The sequence below is a fragment of the Oryzias latipes genome, chromosome 2 (assembly GCF_053564925.1).
Source record: "Oryzias latipes strain Hd-rR chromosome 2, Olatipes_Hd-rR_3.1".
NCBI classification, from domain to species: Eukaryota; Metazoa; Chordata; class Actinopteri; order Beloniformes; family Adrianichthyidae; genus Oryzias; species Oryzias latipes.
In genome coordinates, this window is record NC_136238.1 from 5,642,564 (window position 1) to 5,660,959 (window position 18,396).

Consider the following 18,396-nt stretch of genomic DNA (forward strand, 5'->3'; position numbering starts at 1 on the left):
GAATAATGGATTTCACTAAAACCAGATCTAAACCAACCAGCTGTATATCATTGCAGCCCAAACACATGAGTGTGAAGGATGCTGGTAGTTTCACCAGAAAACACATGTATGTACATTTCTCAGATAAAACATCTTCAAATGAACCAAACGTGCAAAGGAAACCTCCATCAGGTTGTGACGGGACACCTTTAGGGTGCTGTCTTCATCAAGGTATTGAGCGATGAAGGCGGCCTGAGCTCATCCACTGAAGCACAGCGGCTTACTGACACCCAGATTGCTCACAGTGGATCAGAGAGATCAAAGAAGCAAATTCAGCGTCAATAAAAGCCCGGCCTGAAAATCTCTGCAGACAACGTCTTCATCCGTGTGGACGTCCATAGAGGCTGCAGACATCATTATGAGTTGGACGCATAGTCGTACGGCCACCTCAAGGGATTTCATGAAAATGGAACGTACCATTGTCGTGTGTGTGGTCAGTGTAGTGTGACGTATTCGTAAGGATAATGGGAGTTACACGCACTCACACCGCCCTCGGCTACGTTCAAGGGACCACTTTCAAAGAAAAGTCCATGTAAACGCACGTATGTACGTGTTTCAGGCTTGCATGTTTCAAGCTCTTTTGGTCACGTGTCGCGAGATTCTACGATCGTTTTTGGGCTATATGAGCAAAATATTAACGTTAAAGCAGTGGCGACATATGGGTGGCGTCCGTTTTAAAACATTTAAAACTGTCCGTTTGAAAAGTGATCATGAAAGGCAAATTATGAATTAAATGTAAATACAGATGTAAATAAAAATGGAGTAGTGACCGTCCAGTGAGAACGCCTTACACTAAAGATGTGTTTACATGTAGCCTTATGATAACACGGTATAGAAATGAACCATTTAATCAATAAATGTTCAAACTTTGATGTTTTTTATTTCTTCGTAAAAAACAGAAATACATTTTTACCAAAACTACTGAGAATATTTGTAGATCAGAAATAATAAAAAGTTTGTCAACCCGACAATAAATGTTACACATTATTGACGATTAAATGCTCACTCGTTCTTCTAAATGTGAATCATGTAAACAGGAAGATAAGGAAAATAGTTATCTAGTTCACAAGAGCAAAAGAGTTTAATCACAGGAACAAATGAAGACCTTTGGGCTCTGAAGGTCAAGTAGCCACATGGTCTGTAGCGTAAAGTAGCCAATCCCAATCAGGACAGTTCTTAGAAGGTGATGGGGCCACATAGTGTTGATTTCATGACAGTAGCCTTTGGTCCGTGGAAACTTTCAACACATTTGGCCCAGTAGCCAGACTTTGGACATGCTTGCTCTAGTAGTTGTAAGGTGCTGGAGCCTTACTGACAGAGAATGTCACCTACGGCGGACTCAAACAAAAAGTACGTGCCTGAACATTTTTTACTCTACGGGTTCACCGATTGGTCTACGATGGTAGAACATTTGTCACCTTTACTCCCAGAAAGCCCAAACCCATCTGTAAGGACAGTTCAGGCTGAGGCATGAATCACCATCACATTCTTTTTTTCATTTTTGATGCCTTCTCACTTCAGATATCCTGAATATTTGGGTGGGATCCAGATTCCCGGTGTAGTTTCCTCCAAACAGCACGGATACGTTGACTTTTAGCGGCTGCTGCTTCTTGAAACGCGTAATTGGTTTGTCTCTTCCCTGCGTTCCTCTGCCTGTCACGTCGGCTGCGTCCTACTTTTCACTCACCTTTGCTAAAGCCGCCTGAAACTCTGCAGGCTGGGGGTGTGTGGTGCTGGGGGGGGGGGGGAGTGCTGCTGTCTGTCAATTAGTCTGCATCCAGCAGTTGTTCTGCTGCAGCCTGGAAATGTCAAACTCTGTTTCCACCAAAGCAGCTAGACCCACTGTGGGCTCTTGGTGGAGCCTCCAAGCTTCCTGAGCGCCGATCAATAATGACTTCTGATCAAAGACGAGCTTCATGTCGGCGTCAGGGACCCAAACTAACACATTTTAGCCCGTTTTCTAGACACAAACCCTTTATTTTATCCGGATCACAGACTTATAAGACAGAAAAAGCATCAATAAGACCTGAGAACTTCTTTATTTATTTACTTTAGGTGCTCCCCTTCTATATAGATTAGTTCTGTCCTTTTATTTTCTATTCTTCCGTCTTGGGGAGCAGATAGTTTAATGTGGATTTTTTTTCTGAAATAATTCGTCGTTACTAGTTGTTAACCAACAGAAGTAGGTGGAGCCTGCTGGCCTCCATGTTGAACGTTCAAAACGTTTCACAGATTGGGTGTAGCTCCCTTTCAAGTGGGCCTTCCAACAAACTCACTCCTGCTTAGTGGGACTAGTTGCCATAGAAACATCGACTCAAACCGATGAGGACCAATCACGGCGTCAGGACTTTTTGTACAAAGATTTCAAATCCCTCTGGGTGTAATTATTTTTGAAAATGTCTCTTTTTTTATGGGTTAATTCTGTTCTTTTTTAGTTTGTTTTCCATGTTTCCGTCCTCAGGGACCAGAAAATGACACTGATACATGTGGGACTAAACCGAGAAATTACCCATCATTCAATTTTCTTGTAGTATTTAACCACTAAATGTGTAAAAATGTTCATTTTTGAAGGCTATAAACCAAAAACCATCAGTTTAAAGATACTTTTAATACATTTTCGCTGCAGTAAACAAACATTGATAGCCATGGACATAAAATGTAAAGTACAGTGGTTGTGGAGTCATCAACCTTCATGCTTCATGGCTTTCTTGTAATGAGAGAAATAATAGTTTTGCTCGCTCCTCGTTCATGGATTAGAACCCCAGCATGAAATGAAGCGTTGGTTCTGGGAATTTCTTTGTGTCGTTGTTGGACTAAAACACAGAATAAAATGGCACCACCGCCAGACAAGCGAGCCTGTTTTCCTGTGAACGCGGCGACGAGCAGAAATGGGTTTTTGTGCTTGTCGTCTGAGGAGAGGGAGGAAGGTGTTGTCCTTAACTGAGACAAACTGGAGCGATTAGACGGGCCGTTGTTGGGCGGCCGGCCGGTGAAAGAACAGCTTGTCCAACCGCTTATTCGGTAAATAGATGTGCCGGCTGCTCCGGGCTCTTTTAGCCTGATAAAAAAGATCAATCTCAGCGCGTAATCTGGGAAATTGCTGTAATGGAAAAGGTTTTGAATGTTTGACAAGTTCATACTGAAGGATTCACCCGCTTTAATCACGATAGTATTTCCCACAGAAGAATATTTCATCAATTATCAGATTTTGGACCAATATTACAATAAATAATTTTTTAAAAGCCCAGAAGCTTTTGAGGAGAGTAAAAAAAGGTTTTCACACCAGGTTGGTATGTTTTTACTGGCAGCAGGAGTTCATTAGAAAATCACCGCCTCCCCTTCCCATCCCTGTTGCTGAGAGCTCACCGTTTACACTCTCCTGCTAGCTTACAGCCCATCACAACCTTCAAGCTAGCATTAGCGGTACAACAAAAAACAGTGAGCAAAATCAGAGATGTCCAGTCATCCGGCAGGTTCCAGTTCGGATGCTGATTTCAGATCAATACTTTCTTAATACTTATCACTATTTCAGTGCCGGTCAAAGATTGAGCTCACAGTGGCTCCTCCCCCATGGCGTTCCAAACAGGAAGTGAATCCCGTAGACGTCTATGGAGAAATAAAAAGCTGTTCCTCAGTCGTTCTATTGGTCAGAAGAACCATTTTTTTTATTTGATACCTTTTTTTTTCCTTCCCGTGACACGTTTTCCATAGTGCAAGTTAAAAACTGACCAATCAGACGTCTCAAAAGAAGTAGGCGGAGCCTAGGCCCCCCACATCCAACGTTCAAAACATTTGACAGATTTCATGTAGCTCACTTTCAGGTGGTAGGGGTGTGGCCTTCCAACAAGCTGACTCCTGATTGGGCAGAGTGGTTGCCAAAGAAAACTCATGACGACAAACAGGTCAGGTTTGGTTGTCGTCATGGTTACATTGATTACTATAGACAGAAAATAAGTTAAAAAAATACATCTTCTGTCCAGTTTTAGTGACATTTACTGCATTTTTTGGCCATGTTTAGTGTATTTATCCCAACTGATAAAAGATTTCTGCAAAAGTGAGAACAAAATGAGTTACTTTTATTATTTTAGATGCTAGTTTAAAAGATCCAGGGACGTTGCTTTGCTGCTTTTATTAGAAAATGGACTCAAGAACCGACAATCTTTTTGATCATTGGAGCAAAACACGACCAAAACCAAATCTAAACGTGGCGTCCACACCGACAGCACCGTTCTGTCCGGGGTGGAGCATCAACAAAGTGTGAAGGAAACCGCCGGCGGTGTTTAGCCAATCGTCGGCTCCAGATTTGTTGGCCGTGTTCTGCAGACTGCATTTGTAATAACGCTGAGATATGATGGTTTGACCTTCTTCTTCAAAAGGCCACATAACGAGGCCCCTTTTCCCTCCCCGGCACATTCAAACACACGCAGACGAGGCGTTTACCTGCACTCACGACTTCAAAGCATCTCCCACTCCAACAAACAGCTTCCAAAGCATCTTTGAAGCTGCATCAATCTCCCCTTTGCATCTGTCAAATTTCTCTAACATCCACTTCCCAACCAAGCAGCTCATCACGGGAAAATCAAAGCGCATTCAGGCGTTTGACATGCAGCAAATAGACCGCCTCGCCGTCAATGAGCTCCGGACGGGACGAGTCTATTTGCTGGCTCCTAACTACGGGGTTCCATGTCCCCCACAGATCGTTGTCGTGCTCCTCTCTTTGCTCGGCTTTTAATTTGTGCCTAATTCACAGAAAATGTGATGCACGGGGAGCTGGCGTGCCGGATCCCGGCACACATCGCCGTCGTCTGACCTTGTTGCCTCTTTTATTTACTGCACAATGACTGCAATTTCCAGAGTGTAATTAGAGCTGTTATAGCCTGGCCTTTGGTCTCAGTCATTTAAAAAGGGACTACACCATCAATCGTTTCCCCCCCCTTTGCCCCAAAAGTCGGACGCTCTTCATCCCCGCTGCGCCGCTCTTCCAGGCTGAGGCGCAGAGGCCGTTACTTTCCCTTCCGGGGGTCAAACGTTGACTTTTCCTTCCATTCCGGCCGCCCTAATTAATCATTTCCCCACATTTTCGGCTGAACGCCCACAAACTGGCCCGGTCAGAGCCCGAAGACAGACGGATTCTGTGTTAATTAGGCGAGCAGCAATTCATTTGCTCTCATTTGCCTATCTCGCTAAGCTACAGCGTCATATTATGGGATGTTTTCTCTGTCCTGCTTAATGAAAGCACATTGGAGTTTGGTTTCAGTTTTGGCTGATACACTATTACACACGACAAACGCAACACACTACACACAAACTCCGACGCCAAGCAGGACGGATGGAGACCAAGGTGTAAGAAAAAAAGTGCACTTTACTGAAAACGGACCCAGAAAACAACAGGAACTGAATGAATGTTGGTATGACTGACGCCACGGTACATGCACTGACCTTTGACCTGCGTCCCAGGGTCATTCCATGAGCCAACACATGGTCAGGAAGTGTGGCCCCGGTGTTGGTCACGAGTTCAGGTCTGTTTCTAGTACTGGGGTGTCCAGGGCCACATATTATTAACTTGATGACAGGAATTTTTAAACGGGCCACATTTGGACCATGGGTCTGGGTCTTGGTAAGGTTCTCAGTCAAGGTCTGGTTTTGGAACTTGGTGCTGGTCTGGTGCTTAGAGCGTGTTTGGGTCTTGGTGCAGGATCAGGTCTTGGAAAATGTGTGGATTTTGGTGAAGGTCATGATCTTGTCGTAAGTCCGGGTTTTGTTACAGGTCCAGGTTTTGGAGAAGGTTCGGGTCTTGGTGCAGGTCCGCATCTCTGTTCAGGTCCGGGTCTTGTTGAAGGTCCGGGTCTTGTTGAAGGTCCGGGTCTTGGTCTGAATAGCCTTGCTCTGTTGTCCATCCTTGACAGGCCCGTCCCGTTGTTCTAGAACTGCTCCTCTGTTCACTGCAGGGAAGTGTCGTCAGTTTTGATCCGTTGTGTGTCGATAACGGTTGTTGTGTTGGAACAGAGTTTGTGTTTTGTGTTCACATTTTGTCTCTTGTGTTGTGAATGTCGACTGTGCGAGTGTGTTGTGTAAAGAACAGACTCAAAGTTCTGCAAGTTCTGCACTAGAACCAGAATCATCTTCTTCCCATAATTCTACTTTTTTGTGTATAAAGGAGGAAAATACTAAAAACATTTGATTTCTATTTTTGTCCTTCCTGGAGTCCCGTACCGACCGTCAGAAGCCGTCTGAAACCAGAAATGGGGTTTCTATCAGACACTGATGAAAGCGTCCAGCACTTTTCCTGACCTTACGACCTTAGAACCGATTCTGGTCCATAGATCTGTTCTTTGTGTCGTTTGGCGTCCGGTTCGTTTACAGGTCGGACCTGATGGACGACGGGGACCTTTTTGCCGCAGACGGCCGCGGTACATCAGCTGACCACGATCGATCCACAAAGCCTTGTGGGGGGTGGGGGGGCATTCACAACGCCGCCACACTTGATAAATGGCGCCGACGCACACCAGAAGACGCTCTTTTATGGCGGCGCGAGGAGAGCTCCCACGCCAGTGTCCTCATCGCTTGTGTGGAATCAATGCGGCCTCTTATCTGATTATCTGATGTTGCCGTGCAACAAGGCATGCTGGGTAAACAGATGCATTAGTGTCGGCCGGCCCTAGGAGCGACCGAAGGAAAAAGGAGGATTCTTTTCTCTTTTTTCAGGACCGGAGAGGAAACTGTGTCTGAATGATGCCTTGAAACAAAAGGACAGATCTGTGGCAGGCTGGCCGTCTCCATGGCAACACACGTGACCGGTTCCAACTGGCACCAGATTTCATTAGTCCCGGGCAGAAATCCTCGGGTTGCACAACCGTGATGCATTTCCCTGAAATTAGCTGAAACAAATGAAGCGCCGCGGCGGCTAATTGCAGGTGTGGGAAGGTAGGGGAGCAAACGAGGGCCGTGAATGACCGCCGCCCTCCCCCCTTTTTTATGTGGCGTTGGACCGTTCAGGCGCTGACTCTGTCTGCAGCAACCGAGTTGTGTGCTCCTCCGCTCACCTCACGAGCTCATCGCCTGTTGGTCTGACGTCCCGGATCTCCGAATCTCCCTGCAACCTCCTGTGGTGAAACGTTCAACCGACAGCGGAATCAAACCGCCGGGCGCCGGCGAATAATCAATAACACGACGAGTTTGATCAAAACGCTTGACTGAGGGTAAAAGGGCTTTTCTTCCTCCTCAGACCAGCCTGCTGCTGCAGAACAAATTGAATGGAAGGCGTTTGCAGTAACATTTAGACAGGTCGGGGTCACAGGGTCCAGCAGGGGCATTTAAAGGGTCCTGAGACTCTGAACAGACGGGTGATGATGTAATTACCCTCACAAGCTTCTTTTACCCTCTGGCTGGTCTGGGAATGCTCCGGCCCTCCTCTGGATGCTTTCAGACGTCCAGATGTAGAACTTTTCACATTTCAGCAGTAAAAATATTTCTGATGTACAAAAACCTGGAATGTTATCCTGAAAAGACAAGAGAGGCTATGAGAGCAAAGGTTAGGACTCAAAGGACCAGTTATGTCAAGCTGTGAACGTTTATTGAATTAAATCCCTAAAAATCTGGTGTTTGTTTATTTATGCTTTTTTTCAAATATTCCCTTCAGTGTTTTGTTTTTTCAAACCGTTTAGTTTTTAGTTTTTCCCCAGAAAATTATTTTGGTTGTTTTGAATTTTTTTTATTTTATTTTTTTTTTGCTTTTTGGAATATTTTTTTGTGATTTCCCAAAAAAGATTTTTATTTTAAAACGAGACACTAATTATTTTTCATTTCATTTCAGTTCCAGGTCTTGATTTGAAAATGCGGGTCTTGGGTGTTTTAATTTTACTATTTTTTTAGTTGTCGAAACAAAATAGTTTTCCGTGGAAGGCTTTTGTTATTTTTAAAATTAAACTGTCAAAAAGCAAAAAACAAATATCTGGATAAAAAAAGAACAAAAAGATATATCAATATTTAACAAATGTGCAAAAAACGACTAGAAAAAACCTTGAAAAGTTCATAACAAATAGGCAGTGAGGGCTTTGGGTGTTTGGGACGTTCACACACTGATGGAGCCGTGCCAGGGGCAGGGATGGTGAAGTGTCTCACCCAAGGACACAACAACAGTTGACTGGGGGGAGCGGGGATCGAACTACCGACCCTTCGGTAGCACTGGAAGAGCTGCTCAACCGCCTGAGCCGCTGCCGCCCCTTTTTCCCAGATATAAAATATTGGAGTAATATTTTCAGGAAAAAAACTACCACAAAAACACAAAAATATTATTTTTGACAACTCAAAAATCTAAACAAAAAAAAACTAAACCTAACACCCAATAGACAGACTACTAGTAGACGGAGTTCTAACAGACAGAGTACTATTAGACAGAGTTCTATTAAACTGAGTACTAAAAGACAGAGTACTAAAGGCGAAGTACTAGTAGACGGAGTTCTAAAAGACGGAGTACTATTAGACAGAGTACTAGTAGACGGAGTTCTAAGAGACAGAGTACTATTAGACAGAGTACTAGTGGACAGAGTACTATTAGACGGAGTTCTAACAGACAGAGTACTATTAGACAGAGTTCTATTAGACTGAGTACCAAAAGACGGAGTACTATTAGACTGAGTACTAAAAGACAGAGTACTAAAGGCGAAGTACTAGTAGACGGAGTTCTAAAAGACGGAGTACTATTAGACAGAGTACTAGTAGACAGAGTACTAAAAGACGGAGTTCTATTAGACGGAGTACTAATAGACAGAGTTCTTACAGGAAGACAGGGAGAAAATGAGAAAAGTTTGACCTAAAATAAATAAAGCATCAGATCAGAGAGAAAGTTCTCCTCCTACCGCTGGTTCTTGTCCAGAGGATGAAGATAGTTTTTTTTAAAGAAGCCAGAGCAGTGATACAGAACATTTAAGCTATGTGACCGGAACTACTTTTTTTGGTGTACATTATCACTTTTGATCAGAATCAGAATGGAGTATGTACCTGGACCATGGTGCAAGTAATTTGAACCAGATCTGGGCGCCGTATGCGCGAAATAAAAGTCATCCATCAGTGGTTCACGCGTGTAAAGTCTGTTAGGCGTAAGTGGATCGCTTGTGGAAGGGCACAAAGTAAAATTTCTACAAAATCGTGTACGATTTATGTAAAAAATTGGGTATAAACTACGAAAAACATGTGTAATTCTCAACCGACCAAAAGTTTGACGGCTTACAGACCCCTCAGCCGAAACCCTCGATGGACATCTGTGCACATTGACGAATGGCGAACACAAGAAACACTCGTGAAATGCCACGCATGGACCACCAAAGTCCAACAAATGCATAAAGTGTACAGATCGGCTGTGTGAGACGCGCTTAAAATGATTGTTCAGTAATGAGACCAACAAAAGGTTTACTCTGCATCAAACATGACTTATTGCAAACATGAGTAAATATGCACAGAGCATAAATGAGTTTCCGTACCTGCAGGCGCCTCGGCTCCACCGCCGCATAAAGCTGTCAGCAGGAATCTGCAGGATGTACAATATCTCACAATGGGACGCTTCTGTTTGTGCAGCGGCTTATGCCAGATTTAATCAGGCCTTTGCCGCATTTACGGGCCCGACCCACAAATAATGCACATCGCCAGTCCATAACTCTGCCAGATCTCTAAGATTCAGGATCTGGGAGGCTGGATGGGAGGATCCCTGACACCTGCTGCCATGTAAATCAACCTTTAGCTGGTTTTTTATTGACCATGGGAGAAACAGAATGTAAATGTGGGTTGTTTAAGAATGAAAGTGAAGGCTTTGATTGACGTAATCCATCCCATAATGAACCTTCAGCATTTAGGCGTGAATGACCAGCGTTTCTGTTATTCTCTGAGGTCGGCGTCTTCTCGTACAGAACCGCCATTAACCGTCTCAAGTTTGTTTTTCCAGCAGTGACAACACAGCGTTGCGTTCAAAGGCAGTGGGGCTTTTGAACGCCGGTGTCCACAGCGCGCTTTCACCACGACTTTCCGGTCTTTAAACAAATTCTGGAGCGCAGAGGAGCTCTCATCGACGTGTGGCGGCGGTTTAAAGGCGTCCGGACGTTCCTTTGGATTCACGGATTCCCAAGAAAACAAACTATCATTAAGTATTTACATGTATCAAGAGGAAGTTTTAAAATTATTATGGGATGGCCGAGGAGCCTGTGTGAAATTTAACGTTTTTCACATTTTCCTACAATAGCAGACTTTTCACGCACGCCATCAGGTTAAGTCCACAACCCAAGTTCATTGAACTTTGACCCCTGGAACAGGCTGCCATCTCAAATATTACCGTAGAAAAAACAAAAACAAAGAATCTCCTCCTATAGTGGAGCCAGTTTGGTTGAGTTTTCAGATCCGCCATTTTTAAAGATGGCGGCCATACAATCACTTGTTACAAAAATATTCAAAGTCTGTTTGCTCCAGTCCCAACAATATGAGCAGTTGATGCTCTAAAATGGAGCAGTACCTACAGAATACTATGGGATGTATATTACGTGTAGTTTAGAACTACACGGTACATCATAGCCACGTTTGGTGCCTGGACCACAAAATGCACGACTATTTTAGTGATAGTTCCCCATTACTGGGGAAATTCTAGTTATCGTCTTCTTGAGCATCAAAAAAAGGTTAAAGAAGTTTGAACGGCGTTAGCATGGCGAGCTTGCAAAAGTGGCGTTCCCCTCGCATATCGTGATAAATAAGTACATGAATCATTGGTTCAAGCTGACCAAAAAGACATGACATACGATATGAACATGATAGGAATGTGGGCGTGGCTAACAAAGAACCTCTGTGGCCAAGGAAATCCAAAAATGTACTTGTGTTCTAAAACGTTCATCGATCTGTTCGTCCCAACAGTGAAATGGTTGCTATGGAGATAAAACCAACAGAAAGTCTTGTAAGACTTTAGAGGAGCCAAAAATCCAAACGGTGGCATTTTTTCTGTAGTTTGACTGCAGGAGTCGACCCGTCGGCCTGTAAGACGACGGTCTGCGGCGCTCGATATGCTGGACGGCGCCGACACTTCCAGGTTAGATCGCAGCCTCCAATTGGAAAGATTTAATTAACACTTCAGCCAGCGGGGCAGATTAATCAGAGAGTCTGCCCCGCTCCCCCAACGCCGTCCCGGTGCAAACCCCGGCCGCTGCCGGGAGGATCCATCACGGTCGGCCCTAATCCATTTTCAACGCCGCGGCACATGAAAGTGCTCCAAGTCTGGTTGACACAATTTAATTAAGGCGGTTTACCAGATCGCTATCGGAGAGACGAGATCTATGAGAGCGGATTCTCCTCAGATGCTCGGATAATTCTCCACGTCCAACTTCTGCTGTTCGGAGGACTAAATGGATGCTGTTTGGCATTTTCACGCCTGGAAGGAGGAGTTTGCCCCCCTGTGAGGAGATCTGACCACGACATGACATTATGGAGATAGGATGGACAGAAAATAGCAGAAAGTTGGATTTTTACTGGATTTTTCCATCAGAGTTGGATTTTTCTTTGTTTATAATTACCAGAATATTCTAAAGTTATGTAAATTAGCAGAGGGAACTGGGACAACAACAGCTTAACAGGAAAAATCCCAATGGATGTCGTTTAAAATATTAATAAAAAGTCTTTTTTTAGGTTCTGCCTCACAGACATGAAGTCATGAAACACATAAAAATATGGATTGATTCTGTCAGAATGTCTTTTCTTGACATTCAGAAGCTTTTGGGTGGAAAAAGTGGAACAGAAAAATGTTTTTTTGGTGGAGTTTGTTTCTGAAAAAGTCAATATTTCTTTTGTTTGGCTTTAAACTCAAAGGTTGTTTGGAAAAAAAGGGTTTGTTTCAGCAAAAAAAAAACATCTTACTGAGCTGAAAACTGCATTTTGAAGCTAGAAACATCAAACTTCTTCAATCGTTTTTAACATTTAACGTAATGAAGCCATCGGTTGGTCAAGCTCGGCTAAAAAGATCGGAAGTTTAAATGATTTTGAAAAGAATTTGGTCAAATACGTCAAAATGTGGGTTTTCATTCATAACCACATTTTGACTGGAAGTGAGATCCTCTGTGGTTTGACCTCAGCTTTCAGTAAAATCTTAAAACACTACTAACAACCTCTGTGCTCTGCATGTTTTTTGGCCTCGTTGAGTCCTAAGATGTTCAACTCCTTTATTGTGAAAGGTCACTGGTTTATGGCCCCCCTGAAACTTGATTTAAAATGTTTACCGTCTCGTCTCCATGGTTACCACCAACAAAAGTCAATTTTTCGATGCGGACTAGGTTTAAATGAGAAGGATTAGGAAACCGTTTCCTCACAGGAAGTGAGAAAACAACCATTTTCACCTTCTGAGGTGTTGTGTGACAAACAGGAAATGCACTTATTGCACTTCCCGCTCCTCCAGCGTTCATCCGTCTGCGGCGGACCTACGGTTATTTCAGGGCGCCGTTGAATCGCTTAGTCATTCAATATTTGAGGCGGAATCAGACGAAGAGAAAAGCCGGATATTCTGTTGTTCTGGAACTGACCTGAAAAAAGGGGCGTGTCTGACCAAACAGAGTACAGACACGCCTTTCTGTTGGCGTCCATCTGAGTCCTGGCTGCAGCAGGTTGGTGTCTGGTTGGTTCCTGGTTGTTGCTGTGATGTCATAGCGGCGTGGTTGTGCCGGTTTTGTCTCCAATGTTTATTGGCCTAAATGGTCGTAGGACCCACTGAGCATGCTCAGACTGATGACTCCTTTCGGTTGCTGAGCGTTTGGGTTTTCTGCTGTCTTCTCCTCTCACATCCCGATGGCTGTCAGGTGGCGGGCGGCGCCACCGTCATCAAAGCTGGCCTTCTGTCTGCACAGCCGGGCGCGTGCCGCCGCTCCGTCCGTACGAGCGCACCTTCCTCCCCCAAAGTCACCACATGTCAGTTCTGAATCCGTTTGTCTGATTCAAACCTCCTTAAAGAGAAAAATCCACCTTCTGGGGGGGAATTGAGCTGCAACTATCGGCCTGGTCAACCACTTTACTGCTCCCATAAGGACCAGACTTCTGTGGAGCTGCTCAATATTCCCTCCAGTGTTTGGTTATAGAAGGGAGCTGCAAAGATGACAAAGGAAGCATGAAGGAGGAGCTGCAGGAGTCGCAGGAGCCGCAGCATCTTAGTCAGCATCAAGTCATCTGACAGAGCGGCAGCAACAGCTGATACTACAGAACATTTGGGAAGCTCCACTGTGTGGAAAAGGAAATCTGATAGTCTCCACCCTTCATCTGCTCCTGTTCCTCACAGCAGCCAGAGACGAACCTGGATAGTTTCATGGAGCAACCTGCTTGACCGTGAAACTGAAGAAACATTTTCACATATATTTAATGTAAACTAAGGGATGAGACTTTCATAAAGCTGAGAATGATGAAAATGAGTCAGAGGATCTAAACGGTGTCTGACTGGCGAGTCGTCCACCTGTCTGTCACCCTGGTGGCAGAAAGCCCAGCAGCTCCTGGACTCTGGAGGAGGATGGATGGCTTTGAGCGTGCACGTGCGTGCACGCCCATGCAGGAAACCTCCTTTACGCGCTTAATGGCTGCTGGAGACCATCGGAGATTTATGGCTGGAATATCAACTCTGGAGTCTCACTGCAGCGAAGGTGAGCAAAATGAGGAGTTTATGCAAAGTTAATGCAACGAATAAACAACAGCGTGGGAAGAAAAAACACCAAGCAAGAAAACCAGGCGCTCCTACGACACTTTCTGTTCCATTTCACAGAGATTAGCCTGCCGGTGACAAACCCCCAAAGCTGTGAGGAAACATCAGCATGAGGGGGAGTGGCTTGATGCTCTGGCTCCGCCCTGCTGTTGGGAACTTGACAACAAACAAGCAAACACCTTTTTTTGGACACCACTGAAGGTCAAATCTGTTTTTAACCAACCGGATTACAGGAAATGAGGCTCATTTAGTCAGAATGGAAGTTTGGGAATCCTTTGGAATTTAAACGGCGGCGTACGGACAAAAGTTCTGCGGCTGATCGTAAACAAAACTCTATCTGGACCCCGATTCTCTCAACTCCTTCATTTTCTTGTTTTTGTTTTTTTTTGTTTGTGCCACATCCGTGTTCAGCGGCGAACTCTGCTTTTAATTATCTCCTCGCCTGAAGACGGAGGCGTGACGGGAATGATGCGATGTCACACGGACGTCGTGTCAGAACACGCTTCTGTCTGACTGATGAGGGAAAGAGACAGAAATGGGTTTTTAATCGAGAAAGTTTGTTTTAGACGAGAACATGGGATGAAGGGAGTTTGTTTGGAGGCATCTGGGTTCAAATCCTCAGAAACGCTAAAGAAATAGTTTTGAACAGTTGAATAGAACGGAAACATTTCAGCTTTTCCAGGTTAAACAAGATAAAATAAAGCAGGACTGAATATTTTCAGATTCATAAGCTCTTATTCTGAAAGCTGAATCTTTGATTCCGTCGACAGGAAACCAGGAGGGGGGCTTTGACCCCCGTCAGCCTGCTGTGTTCATGTTTGAGGGGGGGGGGCATGAGCCGGAGGACCTCAAAGACCCCGGATCAGTATTGATCTCCGTATCAAGAACCTCTTCTGACGCCAGCTTTGATGCCTCTCCCCTCTGCCCCCCCCCTGCACACAAATGCCCCCCGAACACATGAGAGGCGGCGTGTGGAGCGCAGATAGGGGCTCAGGCGGCCGTGGCGTGCTGGTGATAATGGCGCTCTCCTGGCAGCTCGAGGAGGCGTGACGGTCCTCCGCTGCCGGCCCCCGATAAGGATGCAGGCGGGGGCCTCGTCTCCTCACGCCGGCTGGAAGGAGCCGAGAAAGGAAGTGGAGGAACGTCTGTGTTTGTCTGGAAGCTTTGAGATTTTTTAGTTTTATTTCCATTTTTGGGGGAATTTTTTTTACGGGAAAAGGGGGCGGAGTTTACAGGATAAGCAACAGTCTAACCGTCAGCACGGACAGGCTTTCAACCAACAACCACTCTCCTGGATTCAAACGTTTCATCTTTTTGGGTCTGATTTGTCACAAAGTTTCAGTAATTTAGATCTTTTCTTCTGCTTCAGACATTAACTGGAAAAACAGAGTTGCATGAACAAACAAACCGCGATCATCTTTGATCTGTTTTCACAGCTTTTAATTAGGAATATTAAAAACATGTGCCGTAGGTCAGCAGAAACGTATCGTCTGAGTAGTGGGCAGGAACCATTGGAGTGGAGTGAGCCCGCCCCTACTTTCCGTCACAATCTCTGTTTATGATCATCAACTTGAAAGGTTTACAGAGAATGCCTGAGCTCTTTGAGCAAACATCAATCAAAAGAAGAGACATTATGGGAGAAGAACCTAAAGTTTCAGCTTTGATGGACGATGTGATGCTGTACGTTCACTTCACTGATCCTGATTTGCATCAAAAGATAGACGCTTTCTGACCCAAATGAATTTAGCTAATAGTGAAGCGGTGGATATTTTTCACATTTTTGCATGATATGGAATAAAGAAAAGTTTTGTTGGAGAAAACTTTAAACCCAAACCATCCAAAGCCAAAGTTCAGTTGATCTTTGACCTTTTGGGGAGGGGCAGCGCTTTGAATAAAAAAAAAAAAAAGAAAAAATCCCCGTTAGTGCATTCTACAAAGTTTCCATCGATCCCCTTGAGCAACAATGGGAAGCTACTTGGTAAAAATGTTGGAATTAGAAGTCGTTGCTTTTGAACGGCGTTAGCATTGCGACATGGCAAAAGTGGCGTTCCCCTGTTGGTCGCATATTTTTCATCAGAATATTGTGAACATTTACTGCATGAATCGCTGGCTCAAGCTGAACAAAACAATATAACATACGATATGAATATAGTGGGAATGTGGGCGTGGTTGACAAAAAACCTGCGTTGCCAAGGAGATCCAAACATTCACGTTTGCTGATTCTTCAAAAAAATGACATCGACGTGTTCGTCACTCCCAGGCGAGTAAAAATCAATATGGTTGCAGGGGTTGACATAGCCCAGAAATTTGCACTGGCCCATAGGGCCAGTAGTTTTTGAAAGTTACTGGCCCGACACCACGCACAGCGAGACCCGCCGCTCCGCAGGTGCTTGCAACTTTAGGGGGGTCCGGGGGCATGCCCCCCCGGAAAATTTTAATATGGTGCAACTTGGTGCATTCTGGTGACATCTAGCACTTATTTATACACTTTTCAATGACTAAAAATAGAGCATATCAAACTTAAATCTGCTCTAGTCTGTTTCAGATGTTTTGAAGAGAGCGCTGCAGTGTAGTAGGAAACACTAGTTAAGAAGTTTTCATGCTGCTTCTAATCACTGCTATTTCACATTTGTTCCTAATCAATAGTTAAGAAGTTTTATTGACTTTTTTGCCCTGACTGCCTTAAGGTTCTGCTTTTTGTTACTGTTGCAAAGTTACATTTACTTTTTAGTTACTTTAGTTACCTAATTAAATTAAATAATTGAAAAATTAAATACAATTACATTACTGAGATCATTCAGTTAACTAGAAATACTTACTGCTTACAGTGTTGTAAAGAAAAACAAAATGAAGTAGTTTGACCTTATACTCCATTTGAGTCTGAGATTCAGGTATTTGGAGTTGCCTTTGATTCTTTGACATTCAGCTTAAAGCTTAGTGCATACAGTTTCATCTTCAATGCATTCATTAAATATCTTGCTGTCCATACTACTAATTAATAACTACTAACATATTCCTATCTATTCCTGCCATGTCTTCCACATCTCTGACATGCTTCAGTCTCTCTTCAGTGACGGTGTTGGATTTATGATCATCGCGGTGAAAAACCACCAGGGGGCGCTGATATGTGTGTCAGTTTAAATATATCTGCCTAAAATGTAATAATAACCCACTGGCTTGTTCCTTCGTTGTTGCTGTTTAACATTGTTTAGTATTGAATTGTTACATTCAATAAAGTTTGAAAAAAAAAATTGAGTGAGCGCGTGCCGCGTGGTGCTCGGCAGTGACAGCCGCGCGCACAGGCGGGAGAGGAGGAGAAGAGTGATAAAAGGTTTCCCATAGAAACCCTTGAAGTCTGAACACAGGACTAGCAGAAAAAGTGAATTATAAAGACGAGGTAAATCTACACGTTTTCGCAAAATATACTTTATTGTAAAAGGTGAAAAATTTATTAATTGTTAGATATTTTAGTGGCCCGAGCGGACAAGTAAAAAATAAAGTCTTGTGGTCCGTACTGCTGGAAAAACAGGACCGGGCCAGCGGACAAATGGCTATGTCGAGCCCTGGGTTGCTATGGAGATAAAACCAACAGAAAAGCAGCAGCTTTGAAAAAAGGTACAGCTCTGACCAGGGTGGCAGGGGGCAGAGCGGGGGGCAGAGCGGGGGGCAGTGGGGCCGGTGGGCCAAACAACTCCGCCTTTGGTTTGAATCATTTCTTAGTTTACAGGATCCACTCCTGTGAGAGGGACAAACTTACCCTTCTTCAACCTGATTTGTTTCACTGTGTTCGTATCTGTTTGCTTTCTGATTTCTATCTCCCGGGTCTGTCTGGAGGATTTGCCTTTCTGTTGTAACGGGTCAGGTGTGTTCCTGCAGTCCAAACCGGGCTCATGTGAGCCGCCGCCAGAACCTGTAGACAGAGATGGAGGAGATGAATTTCCTGTCTGCAGCAGCAAAGCCGTCATGATGGATCGTCCTGCAGCTAATGGTTTGTTGTCACCAGAATGGAGGGCAACAGCAGGCGGAGGCTGGGGAGGGAGCGGCCCCCACATGAGCCCCATCTTTGCCCGGCTCTGCTGGACCCCCACTCTAAATGGTAATGCGTCCCTGGAGCAAAGCAGCATGGGGCCACATAAGGGGCCCCGTCACGTCTGTACGAGCAGCAGCTGCCGCCTCCGTCTTTAGCTGGTGGTCACTCCACCCAATCCAGCGTGGATCCCATCACCCTGGTCGTTCCGTGGCATCGGAACCAGCAGTTTGGAGCGCGGGGGCCTCTGCAAGTCTGGACCAGAGTCAGGTCAGCAAACCAGGTTGGACTCTCAGTTGACGTGATCCCTGATCTGTGAGCAGAAATGAGGCGTCAGCATGTTGACGGTCAGGAACACCGGTCTGGATCCCCTCTGTAGGTCTAAACGGTGAAGTCAGTGAGCGCTTGTTGATGGGTCACCACATGGTTTCCAGGCCTGTTCTCCATCTTTGCTACAAAGAACCTGACCAGTTGTTAGAACATAAGTCTGTCAGTCACAAAACCACGCCCCCTTTTGGGGACATTTTGATGTGAGTCAGTACTCACACTTTACCACCGACTAGAGTGAGGCGTAAGGACGCCGTACGACACAGCACATGTGTGGGACTTGTGTGCGACTAGTATCTTT

General features: G+C 44.8%; 1 protein-coding gene and 1 long non-coding RNA gene across 10 annotated transcripts in view; both read left to right on the forward strand.

Moving 5' to 3' along the window:
• ncam2a (neural cell adhesion molecule 2a) overlaps positions 1-18,396 on the forward strand; it is a 321,431-nt gene that overhangs the window by 178,181 nt on the left and 124,854 nt on the right. The gene's annotated exons all lie outside the window — the stretch shown is intronic.
• Positions 10,866-16,996, forward strand: LOC144983783 (uncharacterized). Its single transcript, XR_013647593.1, has 2 exons — positions 10,866-11,101; positions 14,512-16,996. It is a non-coding gene; the product is annotated as an uncharacterized LOC144983783 (long non-coding RNA).